At 41.9% G+C, this 16,989-nt stretch overlaps 1 pseudogene; it reads left to right on the forward strand.

The window, feature by feature from the left end:
* The first annotated feature begins 13,436 nt into the window (after positions 1-13,436).
* Positions 13,437-15,866, forward strand: LOC116869213 (annotated as a pseudogene).
* The last annotated feature ends 1,123 nt before the right edge of the window (positions 15,867-16,989 follow it).

Consider the following 16,989-nt stretch of genomic DNA (forward strand, 5'->3'; position numbering starts at 1 on the left):
AGCCCATCAAAACAGTGTCCAAGAGAGAGCACCTCCGTACAAGGGCTAAGAGCCCTGGGCCTGAGGAAAGACTGTGAGGTGCCAGGACTCAAACTGGATCAAGGCCTTGCCAGCCAGAAAACCACCTAGAGTTCCTGTGAACGAGAACTTCACGTTGCCTCCACCCGGGACCTGCGCCTGTCCGTCGTGGGATCTGCGCTCTGGGAGAACTGTCCTCCCTCTGGACCAGGTTCTCACCAGCTGATCATCCAGCATGACAGCACCCAGTCCACCCACCAGCCCTGGCTTTCTCCTATTTCTTGACATTGTCTTTAGGGCATCTGTTAGCTCAAGGGCTATGGTGTGGTGGTGGCATGGGACGGGTGGGCTGACAAACTGGCTGTGCCTGAGGACCCTGAGTTTGAGCAACCAGGAGTGGAGCCCCCTGTTCTGTCCAAATACATTTTAAAAAAAGTCTGAAGGGAAATATACCAAATAAGTACAGGAAATGTTGACCTCTCTCTTGGACAATTTTTTCCCAATATTGTTCTAGGAGATTATTTTGACTTTGCTTCTAAATATCAGAACTTTAATGACCATTTGTAAGCTTGATTGTGTTTAAAAAAAGAGAGATAACAGACCCAAGATGGAGTGACTTGTGCTGGGCCCCTGTCAGCAAACCAAGACTTAAAATCCAGCTTACTTGCAGCCTCAGCCTTTCCAGAGAATTTGACCTTTAACCAGTCGAGGTGGAATTACCTGATCAGCACTAGTGGGGTAGTCGGCAAGAAGGAGCCCTGCCCTTCACCGAAAGGAGGGCAGCCTTGCCTGAAACAACTTATTTTTTATTAGAACCTTCTTTTTCAAAAAAGAAAAAAAATGGAAAAGAAAAAAAGAAAGAAGCTTCTTTTTCTGGGGGGTGCGTGGGTGGCTCAGTAGTTAAGTGTCTGCGTTTGGCTCAGGTCATGTTCCGGGGGTCCTAGGATCAAGCCCCATGTCGGGCTCTCTGCTCAGCGGGAAGCCTGCTTCTGCTTCTCCCTCTCCCACTCCCCCTGCTTGTCTGTCTCTCTCTCTCCAACAAATAAATAAATAAAAATCTTAAAATAAAGGAAGAAAGAAACTTCCTTCTCAGCCCCCTTCTGCCTACAAAAATCTTTCATTTCGTTCAGGCTTTCAGAGCTCTTTTGCACATGCTAGCTGGGTTGCTGCCCAACTCATGAATTGTTGAATAAAGCCAATTGGGTTTTCAGGTTTACTCAGTTGGCTTTTGTTTTCTAACGATTGGTTTTCAGAGTTAAAATATACTGTTTCCATTTTTGTTTTTATTTTGCTAAAGTGATTTATTCTGGGGAACAGCTTCGATGTGTCAATTCTGTAATGATTTTATTGATGATGGCACACAGTGTGTGACCTTATTAGGGCGCATTATTACTACTAAGTTCAGTTTGTCCAGGTCAAATGTGCACATTGAATTTTTTCAAGGAGATGGAATTCTTCCATTACTTCTCATCAAAATTTTATTGTGTACATAGTTTTGGCAATTTATTTCTCCTCAAGAAAGCCAAAGTTTTCCTGGGTTAACAGGCGCAGGTATCCCTTCAGCCGGTTTCCTAACCATGATAACAAAGAAGGGTCCAGTCACCCAGCGTCACAGAAGAAGGCAGGCGCTGAGAAGCAGGGAGGTTCGGTGGTGGGAAGACGTGAGAACATTCGTCCAGAAACTTCTATTTTCCCTCACGACCTATGAGGCAAGGAGAGCAACTACAGTGAAGGAGAAGGACGTGAGGAGGGTTTGGGGGAGTGTGTGATGTGGAGAGGACCAGTTTGGAGAATGTAGGATGCGGCTATTTGGGAGCGAGCAGAAGCTGTCCTGTCAGGCGAACGGGGTAGGACTGTCGGCCGGCGCTCAGTGCTCTTTGAGATCCATGGTCGTGGATTTTAGGTGAGACCGGGGGTGCGTGTGTCCGCCACTGTGTTCAGTGGCATGAAGTCAACAGCAGGGCAACGGGTGAGTTTCCCTTGAGTTGGAGTTTGGTGAGTGCTGGTGGCTACGGACAGAGCATTGCTCCTGCCTTTTCTCTCCCACATCATCTAACTCTTACTCCCTGATTATTTCCTTTGTATGAAATACGTTTCGGGACCCACCATCCTTAAACAATGACCATCGGTACACACAAAACGCTAGCCCAGACCTTCCCGTTCCTGCGCTCCTTTAGAGAGAGCCAAGTTGTCACCTCCCTTATCTGGTCCCTTCAGAGCTGACTTCTTCAACGACAGTCTCGGTGCCTTTTCTGCTCTTTGTATTTTCTCAACCTGGTCCGGTCCAGCTCCACTGCACCACCCTGGCAGTGCACATCAGAGACCCGGAGGCTGCCGCTGCGTGACCCTGAGTCAGTCCTCCGTGCTCCTCTGGAAACCTCCTTCTCTTCCACCTCCACAGCATATCCCTCCTCCCCACCCCACCCCCGCTTCACCAGCGGCTCCTCCGGGATCTCTTCTGTAAAAGGTCGACATGCTGGAGGTCATCTTGCTGGGAATCCTGTTTTGTCATCCAATTTATTTCTCCTGGGGAGTCTTCTCTACTAGCAAGTATTTAAGTATTATTTATACATCAATGATCTCCCTAAACTGATTTTTGATGTTGAAAATCCTCGCATTCCGAGATCCTCCCTTGATTATGAAGTCGTGTTGTTTTTCTGTACATTGATAAGTGCAATTTGCCAATGCCTTTTTTTTAGGAGTTTTGCAACTTTTTGTCAGTGAGATTGCCTATAACTTTTTTTGCCTTTGAATTAAACTTGATTTTTCAAAATAAGCCCTATTAAAGAAAAACTATTTCATATTCCAACTAAAATTATTCTAATAGAACTTTCATTTCTAGAAACACTTATTAAGGCAGCAAAGCGTTGTGTAAAATGTGGTCCCGAACCAAGCTACAGTGAAAGGTAAATGTTTACTTAACTTTTGCTTCCTCCCAACAGGACACTCTCTGTTGCTCGGACTTAGAACAAGGTGAGGAACGGTGCCTTGGTGACTGGAAGCCTGGTGGCCGCTAGAACGAGGCTCAGGCAGTTGCGGGGCACCTGGGTGGCTCAGTGGATTGAGCCTCTGACTTGTGGTTTTGGCCCAGGTCATGACCTCGGGTTGTGGGATCGCGTGACCGCAGGCTCCTTGCTCAGCGGGCTCTGCTCCGTGCTCTCTCCCTCGCTCTCTGCTCCTCCCCTGCTCGCTCTCTCTGTCTAAAATAAACAAATAAATCAATCTTAGGAAAAACATAAAACCTCAAGCAGCTGGATATGGACCCCTCTTAAGAGAATTTGGGGGACCCTAACAAAAGATCCTGGTTCTACTTGTCATGACCGGTCCGGAGGTGGAGTGGCTCTTCCCAGATAGCAGGAGGACAGAGCCTGGCCGGGCGCGGTGCTCCCCCATGCTGTGCTCCCTGAGCAAAGTCTGCGACTTCTGCTCCAGGGGAAACCTTTTCTTTTTAGCCGTTCCGTGTCCAGGGAGTGCTTTGTGCAAATGGTTTGAGTGCAGACTCCATGCGGGTATTTTCAGGGTTGGAGGCAAGAGTATTTTTCTAACATGGCCGGGCACAGTCCAGCTGTCAAAGGGCTCATTTCCAGCTTGTCCTACTCGCTCACCACACATTTGTAGACCGAGGACCACAGAACTCCGTTACGCCATCATAATCACATCTAACATCTGTCCTAAACTTAGGGTTCATGTTCTGTGCCCGACAACAGTTCCTGCATTTAATATACAGCACCCACACACCAAATAACCCACTGTCACCAGGCACGTGGTCATAAAACTTTAATAATGTTCTGCAGACCAAGCAAATGTTCTAAACCATAACAGCTCATGCATCAGATTCACAGTCAGAAACCCCAAGATCAAAAACATTTACACAATATAAATAAAAGACACACACACACACACACACACACACACACACACCTTACAGAACTGTACTTAGGGGGCACCCGGGTGGCTCAGTGGGTTAAGCCTCTGCCTTCCGCTCAGGTCATGATCTCAGGGTCCTGGGATCGAGCCCCACATCAGGATCTCTGCTCAGCAGGGAGCCCACTTCCCCCCCCCCCTCTCTGCCTACTTGTGATCTCTGTCTTTCAAATAAATAAGTAAAATCTTAAAAAAAAAAAAACTGTGCTTAGGAAAACTCTTATTTGGTGAGTGTCACTAAAGGCATATTTTGCTAAACTGCTAATCCAGGTACTTTTGTTTGGAAAATCTATGCCAGTCGGGCACAGTCATTTATTGGATGAGGAGAAAAGAAAGAGATACTTGTGACAACCAGTTTTGTTTTTTTCTTAAGATTTTGTTTATTTATTTGACAGAGAGATAGAGATCACAAGTAGTCAGAGAGGCAGGCAGAAGGAGAGGACAAAGCAAGCTCCCCACCGAGCAGGGAGCCCAATGCGGGGCTCGATCCTAGGACCCTGAGATCATGACCTGAGCCAAAGGCAGCCGCTCAACGGACTGACACCCAGGTGCCCCATACAACCAGACAGTTTTAAGGTCTTTTCAAGTTGTTTAAAATGGACCAAAAGATGCATTTAAGTGTTGTCCGGATGGAAAGCTGCAGCTGAAATGTGGTAGCAAACCGGTCGCAAAGCATACGGCCACTGTGTCTCGCAGACAGGCCTGCACCCAATAAGCGAAAACGTTTCAGGACACACTTGCTGACCTTGTTCTGTGTCATCACGTAATGGGATTGATCATGTCTGATTTCACAAAAGATTTAGAGGATTTGCTCATACCCCTCCTCAATCTGATCTTAGTCTTCTAAGGGATGCTTACTTACCATTCCAGCTTGTAGGAAGGTAGAGGGGGGCTGGTCCTTCTTCAGAAGGAATCTGGGGAATGAGGTGGTGCGCGTGCTGACGAGTGAGGATGATTCTCCAAAGCACAAGCACCACTCTGATTGTGAACGACTTCCGAATGTTGGCCTCCGGTAAGGACTGCGCTCATGTCTTATCCTCTGAAAGTCCGCTTCCAGGTTGGACGGTTGGCAGCTGGGCGGGGCAGGCTGCATAGTGGGCCATGGTGGCCGAGATCCCGGGTGTGGCCGGGCTGTGGGGTGCAGCGCTACTTGGGGGAACCTGGGCTCGGCAGCGCCCCCGGTCTGCGGCAGCGTCTCAGGGCTCCCGCGGCGGCCCAGCAGCAGGGCCGGGAGCCAGTGCTGTTGAAACAGCGGCCCAGCCACCCGCTGCTCTGGGGTGCGGACAGGCCAGGCTTCTCCAGGGGCACCGCCAGCAGCCCCCATGGAGGGATTGTGATAATAATTGTTGCACAATTATCACTAGAGTGTACTGTGATTAACTAGCAGTTGTAAAGTATTAGGTAAATATCAGACACCCAAAGAAGAGTAGAATAACTGAAATCCAGTCTCTGAGATTTAAGAAAAGGAAATGGCACTTAATTGTTTTATGTATTAATATTTTCCTCTTAGTTTATAATTTTAGAAGACTTTAAAAATGCCAGATCCATGATCCCAAGTTTTTCAAGTATGAGGGACCCTTTGTAACAGAAAATACCTTATAGGCCTTTATGTGATCAAGTGATATAGCAAGTTCTTTTTCTTAATCTTTTAAATTTTAATTTCAGTAGATTAACATACAGGGTTGTCAGTGTCAGGTGTACAATATAGCGGTTCAGCAGTTCCGTGTGTTCTCAGTGTTCATGATGTAGGTGTCCTCTTTAACCCCTCCTCCCTTCCATCCGGCCCCCCCGCTGCCCCCCCGTAACCATCTGTTTGTTCTCTATATCTAAGAGTCTGTTTCTTGGTGTGTCTGTGTCTCTCTCTTTTATTTGTTTTGTTTCTCAAATTCCACATATGAGTGAAATCTCAGGGTATTCGTCTTTCTCTGATTTATTTTGCTTAGCGTAATGCATTCTAGCTCCGTTCATCTTGTTGCAAATGACAAGATTTCGTTCTTGCAGCTGAGTATTTCATTGTATATATATATGCCAGGTCTTCATCCGTTCATCTACTGATGGACGCTTGGGCTCCTTCCGCAGTCGCTGCAATAAATATCCCTTTCAATTCATGTTTTTGTGTTGTCTGGTAGTGCCCGGTAGGGTGATTGCTGGAGCATTGCGTAGTTCTCTTTTTAATTTTTTGGTGAAACTCCGTGCTGTTTTCCACAGTGGCTGACCAGTTTGCATTCCCACTGATAGTGCAATAAGGTTCCTTTTCCTCTACATCCTCACCAACATCTGTTTTCTTGTGTTTTTGATACTAGTCATTCTGAGAGGTGTGAGGCGGTGTCTCCTTGTGGTTTTGATTTGTATTTCCCTGATGATGAAAGATGTTGAGTATCTTTACATGTGTCTGTTGCCTGTCTGGATGTCTTCTTTGGACAATGTTCATATCTTCTGCCCATTTTTAAATTGGATTTTTTGTTTTTTTGTGTTGAGATGTAAAAGTGCTTTATAGATCTTGGATACGAACCCTTTATCAGGTATGGCATTGGCAAATATCTTTTCCCATTCCATGGATTGCCTTTTAGTTTTGTTGATTAGTTCCTTTGCTGTGGAGAAGTTTTTATTTTGATGTAATCCCAACAGTTCATTTTTCCTTTTATTTCCCTTGCGTCGGGAGACAGATCAAGAAAGAAACGTTGCGGTGACTCTTGTCAGAGAAATTACTGCCTGTGCTCTCTTCCAGGATTTTTATGTTTCCATATCTTGCCTGCAGTCCTTAATCCATTTGAATTTATTTTTTTGTGTTATAAGAAACAGGTCCAGTTTCATTCTTTTGTCTGTAGCTGTCCAGCTTTCCTAGTACCATTTGTTGAAGAGACTTCTTCCCATTGTATATTCTTCCTCCTTTGTGAATATTAATTTACCATACAATCATAGGTTTATTTCTGGGTTTTCTATTCTGTTCTATTAATCCATGTGTCTATTTTTATGCCAGTACCATATTGTTTTGTTTACTACAGCTTTGCAGTGTAACTTGAAGTCTGGAATTGTAATACCTCCAGTTTTTTCTTTTTCAAGATTGCTTTGCCTATTGGGGTTTTTTTGTGATTCCATAAATTTGAGGGTCGGTTGTTCTAGCTCTGTGAAAAATGCTATCGGTGCTTTGGTAGGGGTTGCATTAAATGTGTAGATTCCTTTGGAGAGTGTAGACATTTTAACAATATTTGTTCTTCCAGTCCATGAGCATGGTACATCTTTCCATTTCTTTGTGTTGTCTTCGGTTTCTTTCATCAGTGTTTTATAGGTTTCAGAGTACAGGTCTTCACATCTTTGGTTAAGTTTATTCCTAGATATTTTATCGTTTTGAGTGCAATTGTAAATTGAATTGTTTTCTTAGTTTCACTTTCTCCTGCTTCATTATTATTGTGTAGGAATACAATGGATTTCTGTACATTGATTTTGTATCTTGCAAATTTATCAAATTCATTTATCAGTTCTAGTAGTTTTTTGGTGGAGTCTTTAGGGTTTTCTATATAGAGTATTATGTCATCTGCAAATAGTGAAAGTTTTACTTCTTCCTTACCAATTTAGATGTCTTTTATTTCTTTTTGTTGTCTAATCGCTGTGGCTGGGACTTCCAGTACTATGGGAAGTAAAAGCAGTGAGAATAAACATTCTTGTCTTATTCCTGACTTAGGGAGAAAAACTTTTCAGTTTTTCACCATTGAGTATCATGTTAATGGTGGTTTTTTTGCATAAGGCCTTTAATATGTTGAGGTGTATTACCTCTAAAGCTATTTTGTTGAGAGTTTTTATCATGAGTGGATGTTGTACTTTGTCAAATGGCTTTTCTGTATCTACTGAAATAATCATGCAGTTTTTATCCTTACTTTAATGGATGGGACTTATCACATTGTTTTTACAGATATCAAACCACCTTGCATCCTAGGAATGAATCCCATTTGATCATGGTGAATGACTTTTTTTAATGTATTGTTGGATTCAGTTTGCTAGTATTTTGTTGAGGTTTTTGTATCTATGTTCATCAGAGATATTGGCCTGTAGTTCTCTCTCTCTCGTGGTGTCTTTATCTGGTTTTGGTATCAGGGTAATATTGTCCTCATAGAATGAATATGGAAGTTTTCCTTTCTTTTCTATATTTTCTAGAATAGTTTGAGAATAAGTATTAACTCTTCTTTAAATGTTTGAATTCACCTGTGAAGCCATCTGGTTCTAGACTTTTGTTTATTGGGAATTGTTGATTAGTGATTCAATTTCTTTACTGGCTACCAGTCTGTTTGAATTTTCTATTCCTTTCTGTTTCAGTATTGAAAGGTTATATGTTTCTAGGAATTTATCCATTTCTTCTAGGTTGTCCAGTAGTTGGAATATGATTTTTCATAATAATCTCTTAGAATTGTTTGTATTTCTGTGGTGTTGGTTATTATTTCTCCTCTTTGTGATTTTATTTGGGTTCTCTCTCTCTTTTGCTCTTTTCTGGTGAGACTGGCTAGCTAAAGGTTTATAAATTTTGTTCATCCTTTCAAAGAACTAGCTCTGGTTTCATCAATCTCTTCTATTGTTTTGTAGTTTCTATATAATTTCTTTCTTTTCTAATCTTTATTATTTCCTTCTTTCTGTTGGTTTGGGGTTTTGTTCTTCTTTTTCTAGCTCCTTTGTGTGTAAGATTAGGTCATTTGAGATTTTCCTTGCTTCTTGAGGTAGGCTTCTATTGCTACAAACTTCCTCTTTGGAATGCTTTTGCTGTATTCCAAAGATTTTGGACCACTGTGTTTTCACTTTCATTTGTTTCCATGTAATTTTTTATTTCTTTTTGGATTTCTCAGTGGACTCATTCATTGTGTAGTAGCATATTACTTATCCTCCATGTATTTGTGTTCTTTCCAGATTTTTTCTTGTGATCAATTTCTACTTTCATAGCAGTCTGGTTAGAAAAGTTGTGTGGTATGACTTCAGTGTTCTTATATTTATTGGGAGTTGTTTTGTGGACTAATATGTGATTTATTCTGGAGAAAATCCCAGGTGTACTTGAAAAGAATGTGTATTCTGTTGTTTTAGGATGGAATGTTCTGAATATACCTGGTAAATTCATCTGGGGTAGTGTGTCATTCAAAGCCACTATTTCCTTGTTGAAATGTTTAGATTATCTGTCCATTGATGTAAGTGGGGTGTTAAATCCTCTACTATTATTGTTTTTCTATTGATTAGTTCCTTTGTGATTGTTACTAACACTTTTATGTATTTGGGTGCTCCCATTTTAGGTGTATAAGTATTTACAATAGCTATATCCTCTTGTTGTATTGTCCCCTTTATTATATAGGTCCTTCTGTGTCTCCTATTACAGTCTTTGTTTTAAAGTCTATTTTGTCCCATACAAGTATGGCTACCGTAGCTTTCTTTTGACATCTATTGCACGACTGTTTCCTCATCCCTTTACTTTCAAGCTTCAGTGACTGTAGGTCTAAAATGAGTCTCTTGTAGGTAGCATATAGTACAGGTCTTAGTTTTTTATCCACGCTGTCATTCTATATCTTTTGATTGGAGCATTTAGTCCATTTTCCTTTCTTCTTTTTTTTAAAGATTTTATTTATTTTTTTGACAGAGGGAGACACAGCAAGAGAAGGAACACAAGCAGGAGGAATGGGATGGAGCAGGGAGCCTGATACAGGCCTTGATCCTGGGATCATGACCTGAACTGAACACAGACACTTAATGACTGAGTCACCCAGGCAACCCCCCATTTTCATTCAAAGTTATTATTGATAGAAACATATTTATTGCCATTTTATTACTTGTTTTATGGTTGTTTTTGTAGTTTTTCTCTGGTCCTTTCTTGTTCTCCTTCATGGTTTGTAGCATTCCTAAATGGTATACTTGGATTTCTTTCTCTTTATTCTTTGCATATCCATTACTGGTTTTTGATTTGTGGTTGCCGTTAGGTTTGTATAGAACATCTTCTGTGCATAGCCGTGTATGTGAAGTACGTTGCTGCTTAAGTTTGAATCCAGTCTTTGCTCCTCTTCCCCACCCCTCCCACACACACTTTTTAGGTCTACAGCATTGTCATATTTTACATCTTTTTATTTTATCACTCCCTTGACTAATTTTTATAGATATACTTACTTTTACTACTTTTGTGTTTTTTACTTTTCATTCTCCCACTAGTGGTCTTTCCACTCAGAGTTATCTTTAACATTTCTTACAGGGCCGGTTTAGAGGTCATGACTGCTTTAACTTTCGTTTGTCTGAGAAACTCTTTATCTCTCCTTCTATTCTGAATTATAGCTTGGCTGGATAGAATATTCTTGGCTGCAGATTTTTCCCTTTCAACACTTTGAATATATCCTGACACTTTTGGCCTGCAAAGTTTCTGTCGAAAAATCCGCTGATATCTTTATGGGGTTCCTCCCCTCCCCAAGTAGGTAATTTACTTCTTTTCTCTTGCTGCTTTTAATTTTTTGTTTGTTTGTTCAGCACTACTTTTTTGTCATTTTAATTACTATGTTTCTTGTTGTGGATCTCCTTGGGTTGATTTGGTGGGGGGGCATCTCTGTGCCTCCTGGATCTGGATTCTGTTTCCTTCCCCAGATTAGGGAAGTTTTCAGCTATTTCTTCAATTAAATTTTCTGCCCCTCTTTCTCTTCTTTGGGATCCATATATTGTGAATGGTATTGTGCCTGATGAAGTCACTGAGTTCCCTAAAACTATTCTTAATTTGCATGGTCTTTTTCCTTTCACTTTTTTCAGTTTTGTTACTTTCCATTACTCTTTCAGGTTATTAATTTGTTCCCCGACTTCATCTACCCTGCTATTTAATTTTTAATTTCATGTATTGTGTTCTTCATTTCTGATTTTTTTTTAATCTCCTTGTTAGGGTTTCACTGATGTCCTCCACATTTTTCCTCAGGTTTAGTATCTTTATGATCATTACTTTAAATTCTGTATCAAGTGTATTACTTATATCTGTTTTGCGTATGTCTTTTGCTGTGGTTTGGTCCTGTTCTTTAATTTGGGTCATATTTCTCTGTCTCCTCATTTTTTTCTAACTGTCTGTGTTAGGAAAGTCAGCTGCATCTCTGCTCTTGGAGACGACGGCCTTCTGAAGAGGAGGTCTTGGAGTGCCCTGCCGTTCGGTGCCCCCTGTTCCCTAGGGCCTGGCGCTTCAGGGAGTGTTTCCTGTATGTGCTGCACGTGCTCTGCTATTGAGTCCCAGCCTCCTTTTCCTTTAGTCCAATTGTCTGCAGAGGCTCTCTGCCTGTTGTGGGCAGCGTGAGGTCCCCAGCAGGGCTGTGGCAGGCTTTAACAAGGTGTGTGCTGTTTTGCTCGTGAAATAAGAGCTTCCGTCTTCAGAACTGGGGTGTCATAAAACGCACGACTCTGAAAGGAGGTGTTGGTGGAGTTTATGCTGGCCTTTTGGGTATTGGGGCACATAGCACTGGAACCGAGGCAAGTGTGACTAGGAAAGGTGGACCCTCCCAAGCATGGGGCCACGCTTAGTGTAAGCAAGTTAGGTAGCAAGTGTCATTGCAGTGCCGGTCCCCACAGGTGGCGTGGGTTTGTGCTGGGGGAAGGAGATGGAAATTTCCCTCTGCCAGCAACTTTGTGGAAGGGTTTCCCTGTGATCCTTCCCTCTCCAGGTCACACTCTGAAATGAGTAAATCACTCTTCATCCAGTCTGCCCAAAGCTTTTTTCCAATTGCTATTTCTAAACTGTATCTGCAAGGGCTGTTTGTTATGCTGCCTCTTTAATGGAGGGGACTCTGCTTCCTAATGCCCTCCAGGATTTCCCAGAGCCGCCCACTGATTTTTATAAATCAAGGTTTTAAGTCCTGGTGGTTGTAAGAACTAACAAAATTTAGCTCCTTTCACTTTCAAAGCAAATGTTAGGGGGATTCATCTTCCCTATGCAGCATTTTTTAAATGAGAAAATACACAGAAAAAGCTACACTGATGCATTAATATGTTGATGTAAACCTGTATTTTATTAGTCCCGGGCTGTGTGTTGTGTTGTGGTGAGAACATGAGCTCTAGAGCCAGATGGTGCGTGTTCAAATCCTGCTCCCTTATTTCTTAGTGTGTAACGAGGGGAACCTCTACCTATCTCAGTTTCTTGATATTTAAATTGGCAAGTAATAGTGCTTATTTTCATAAAGTCAATCATGGTTCATTGATACCTGACATGAAAAACCCTTAAAAGAGTACCTTGACACATAGCTTATTCATTTGAGAAATAACACACATACTTATATTGGACTCGTTTTTGAGTTAACATGGAATGTCCACTGGACTATAAAGCTTGGAGCCTAAGAAAAAGTCCCAGAGGGCAGGGGCTGTGTCTGTGTCCTTGATCTGCATCTTCAACACTAAGTATGGCGCCTGACATGTAGGTAGTGGATGCCCAAGTGAATGAAATCAGACAGATTTGGGTTCTGGTCCTTATATTTATAAGCAGCTGCCTAAGTCACCTGACCTCTCAGCTATAAAGTGAGAGTAAATCCATAGGTTTGTTGTGAGGATAAAGTAAGCAGGTAAAGTACTTAGTAGCTGTCACATACTGCATCAGACATGTTTGCTATTAGCAGGAATTCAGATATTGACAAATTATGGAATTGCACATTTGAGATGTTAAACTGTCTATGTCAGCCTATTCAACTGTCCGTCAAAGCTGTAGCTGGAAACCCCTGCCCAGGAAAGCAGTCTGTAGCATACTGATTTCCTCACTTCCTCCTCATCCTCCTACTAACGTACACCCTCAAAACAAGTTTCTAAGTCTTCTGATTGTGCTCGTGTGGAAGGCAATGTTGGATGGCTACCCAACAGTTACTCCTCTCTTCCTTGCTTGCTCTCAGAGCTCCAGTTTGTTTGGAATGAGAAGATAGATTAGATTTTTGTTCCCAATCCTTCGTTCTCTAATAGGATTATACATCTACCCCTTTTGGTATGTGACTTTGTAGCACTTTCCACTGGAGTAGGCAGGGTACATACACATCCTTGCCCAGTTTGTGTTGGAGTTGGCCAGGCAATTTGTTTGGCAGATGCAGTGTTACTGTACATGCCATGAGCAGAGACTCTAAATGCATTTGTGTGATTTTTTTCCGGCTTCCTGTGCACCTACCATGTGCCATGAGACTATGCCAGGAGTGTCCGTAGTGCCAGAATAAGAGTATGCATCGGGCAGACATGAAAACACACACAGCCTGTATGCAAGCCCAGATGATCCCAGCCAAACCCAGGAGAATTGCAGATGGACTCTGTGCCCATTAAAGGAGGAACAAACGCTTGTTCTTATAAACCACTAAGATTTGGGGGTTGCTTATTATGAAACATTATCACAGTGAAAGTTGGTCGATATAGGCACTAGTCGGCCCACCTCCAAAAGAAGAATTGTACTTAATATAAGCTAATCTTGTTCTTTTCCATACAAGAGAATTTTCCAGACTCACTTGGAGCTGAAGGTGGCTGAGTGGCCCAGTCTTGGCCAGTGAAATATGCGACCATATCTACCGGGGACTTCTGGGAAAGCTTTTGCCTTCACGGTAAAAGGCATTGTAGGGGCTGAAAGGGGTCTTGCCCTCCTCTTTCTTGCTGGAAATTTCAGTGGGCATTTGGAGACCATAATTCGAAACCACAAAGGTGAAAAACTAGCAGCTGTGGATAATGGAGCAAACAAGTAGGAAGTCTAGCTCCTGACGGCATGGCTTAGCGGCCGCCCCACATCAACAACCACATGTCTTCACACTTCTTATTTAGTCACATTTTTTGCTTCTTGCTTTCTAAGCCATTCATGACCTACTACAGCTGAGATAATGGCAGTTTCATCATCTTAGTCACTATTTCTCTGAGGTGAGTGATGAAAAAGAAAAGGGACCTGTGTATTCACAAGTCTCCTCCCGTGAACCTTGGAAACCTTGTTAGGTTTATTATAGCCTGATGTGTGTGTGTAGTCACTATTTGTTTTTCCTGTGTGGCCTCTTTGTTAAGTTTCTAATAATATTTCTAATAATAATAATAAAATAATAATAATAATATAATAATAATATTATTTCTAATAATCGTAATGAACAATTAGGTTATGGTTACTTTTAATCAAAAACGTGGTGGGGACTGATTTGGATACAGAAAAACGTATCTTGGCCAAAACTGGAGATCACTATGTCAAACCACGATTTCTGGAAAGGAAGCAGTGTCAACTGTAGAATCACAGTAAGAGCATCTTTTAGAGGGTTGCCAGGGAGTGAGCTGCCAAATGTATTCAAGAAATGTGTGATGTGTGCAATACCACCATCTTAACTTGTTCTGGATGTATCCTCAGTGTAAATTTAGAGTATGTGGATTCCTACCAAATGAAGAGCAAAAACTGCCAACAGGGTGCAACCTACCAGAGTTTTCCTTGTTAGGATGAGTGAAGAGTCAGGTACATGAACTAAGGAACTTGATGTCTACACAGATTATTCTTGGAAAAGTTCTCTATAAGGTTGGAGCTTATTCATTTTGTAAGAGCAAAATGTGGGATAAAGGCAAATTGTCCTTGTAAAAACAGGTAATTCAAGCTCTTCTCAAAGCCAGTCTTGGAGACATAAAGCAGATACCTTTACTTTGAGAAAAACCTAATCTTGAAGCTGCACTCCTACAAAACCCGTCAGCGGGAGCCAGCAGCTGTGGGTGAGAGTGCAGCCTCCAAGACAATGACAAGCATTAAGTTGGCCTGTCCAATCAGCACTTTTCCTATAAATTGGCCAGCAGACTTTACTAGAGAGAGTGTTAACAAGGAAAACAACGACAAAAAGGACACAAGAATACACAAAAAATCCTTGCTATATTTGCTTCTTTGGTAGAAAATAAGACTTGCTCTGATTTATGTAAGAACCTCAAAGAATGATGACACCACAACATTCTGATAATCCTCACTATTGGATGTGGGGTAATTCCTTACTGTGCTTGCAAGATCCCAACAATAAGAGGAACTGGAATGTGTTCAAGGAGTACTAGACACAAGGGTACCCAATAATGATGTATGGAGGCATCATAAATGGAACACTGAATTTTGAAACCCTGAGTCCTTTGTCAAAGAGTTTGGTGACAAGTAAGTTGATCTAGTTAATTGTGGGACTGTCTTAGTCTATTTGGGCTGCTATAACAAAATACCATACATTGTATAGATTAAAAAGCAAGCATTTATTTCTCATAGTTCTGGAGATGGAGAAGTCCAAGATCAAGATGCTGAAAGGTTTGGTGTCTGGTGAGGGCCTCTTCTTGGATTCATAGACAACTGTATTCTTGCTGTGTTCTCATAGGACACAGGCAAGGGAAATTTCTGGGGTCTCTTTTACACCAGTACAAATGAATTAATAAGGGCAGAGCCTAATCAACTCCAAGGACCCTGCCTCAAAATAGAGTCAAACAATGAATTTTCGGGGGGACACATTCATACTATAGCAAGAACCAATGAAACCATCACTGAAGTCACAACAGGAGACTTTTGAAATGACTTTGAAGGAGTTCCACATTTCTTGGAAAATGAAAAGGAATTAGCAATGTTGAAACTTAAGGACTGCCTACCAGGAAGAAATGTTAGAGATACGCTTTCCAGGTTTCATGATCTCATGGCCACCATTCCATTGCTTGAATACACAAGGTGAGATGGTGAACTGTATTTTGTCCCCAGGCTACCAAAATACTTTGGCCAGATTGAGATCTCAAGATGTATAATGTTTGTAGACTAATTACTCTGGAAGTTCAAGAATGTGGAGTAACATCTTTGTTGAGACATATCTGGTGCAGCTGATGTCATGGTCTATGTGGGAATTTCAAAAGGACAGTGTGATTGAGAAGTCCTTAAAACTGTCCAAGATGGAAATTTTCACAAACTCACAATTAAGCAATTTATTGAAGGAAAAGAGAAGCCTAGAGCCTTCTAGTACATACATACCAGATATATATGAGAAGACACAAAGAAGATATGAACATTTCTTTTAAAGTTTTCAGAAAAGCTAAGCTCAGGAAAACCCAGCAACCATGGTCTTACTAATCACATCTGGCGTTTAGACCCATCACCATGGAAGCACCTTCATCAAAATTATACAGTTGAAAGCTGGGCGGCTGAAAGTTGCCAGAGGGGTATCAGTCAGTTAAGGGTCTACCTATGGCTCAAGTCATTATCGCAAGGTCCTGGGATCGAGTCTTGCATTGGGCTCCCTGTTCAACAGGGAGCCTACTTTCCCCTTCCCTCTGCTGCTCCCTCTCTCTTAAATAAATGAATAAATAAATAAATGAAATCTTTAAAAAAAAAAAATAATTTACCAGAGATGTGGTAATTGTCCTCCAGGAATTCCATATTAGGTTGATAACTTATTTCACCAGTCAAGTGGCTGGTGGTTTTCTTTCTCCAGAACATGTTAAGCAATGTTCCTGGCTTACTCAGGAATTCTATCTTCTGTCACAGATTTATACCAACTGTGAAGATAAATCACAGGTGAACAATGTTATCTACCATGCAGCAAAAGGTGCAGTAGCTACACTAAAAGCCCACAACCCCAGTTTCTGCAAACCCTGGAGGTCCCAGAGATGCCGTAACCCCTGCACACTGGAAGTGACTTATTGGTAGCTATTAAAACTCTTCAGGCGGGTTTCCTGTGGATTGTAAGACTCAAGTTATCTCACCTTTAAGAAGCTATACCTGACTTTGGAGGGTACTCGAATACTGTGTGTTTCAAGTGCTTACGGATACTACATGTGTACGTGCAGTAAATATTCACAGAGCGTGCATCCTTAACCTGTGACTTCTCACCCAGGGCAGAGCTTTTACCAACCTGCGGAAACAAACCCCTTCCCAGCCTCGGAGAAACCTCTGCAGTTATTCCATAGCTACTGATTTGGGTCGTTTAGGCAAAATGCATCTGTAACTATTAGGAATCACTTTGCAGTTTATTTGGTTTGAATTTTGTTTCATGTTTGTCTAAGTACCCCTTCCTCTGCCCTTTAAGGTTCTGAAGAGCAATGGCGGAAATCAACAGCTAATGATGGAGCTTCCATTATACAGCA

Source organism: Lontra canadensis, unplaced genomic scaffold, assembly GCF_010015895.1.
Source record: "Lontra canadensis isolate GAN:19392208 unplaced genomic scaffold, GSC_riverotter_1.0 scaffold18, whole genome shotgun sequence".
Classification (NCBI taxonomy): Eukaryota; Metazoa; Chordata; class Mammalia; order Carnivora; family Mustelidae; genus Lontra; species Lontra canadensis.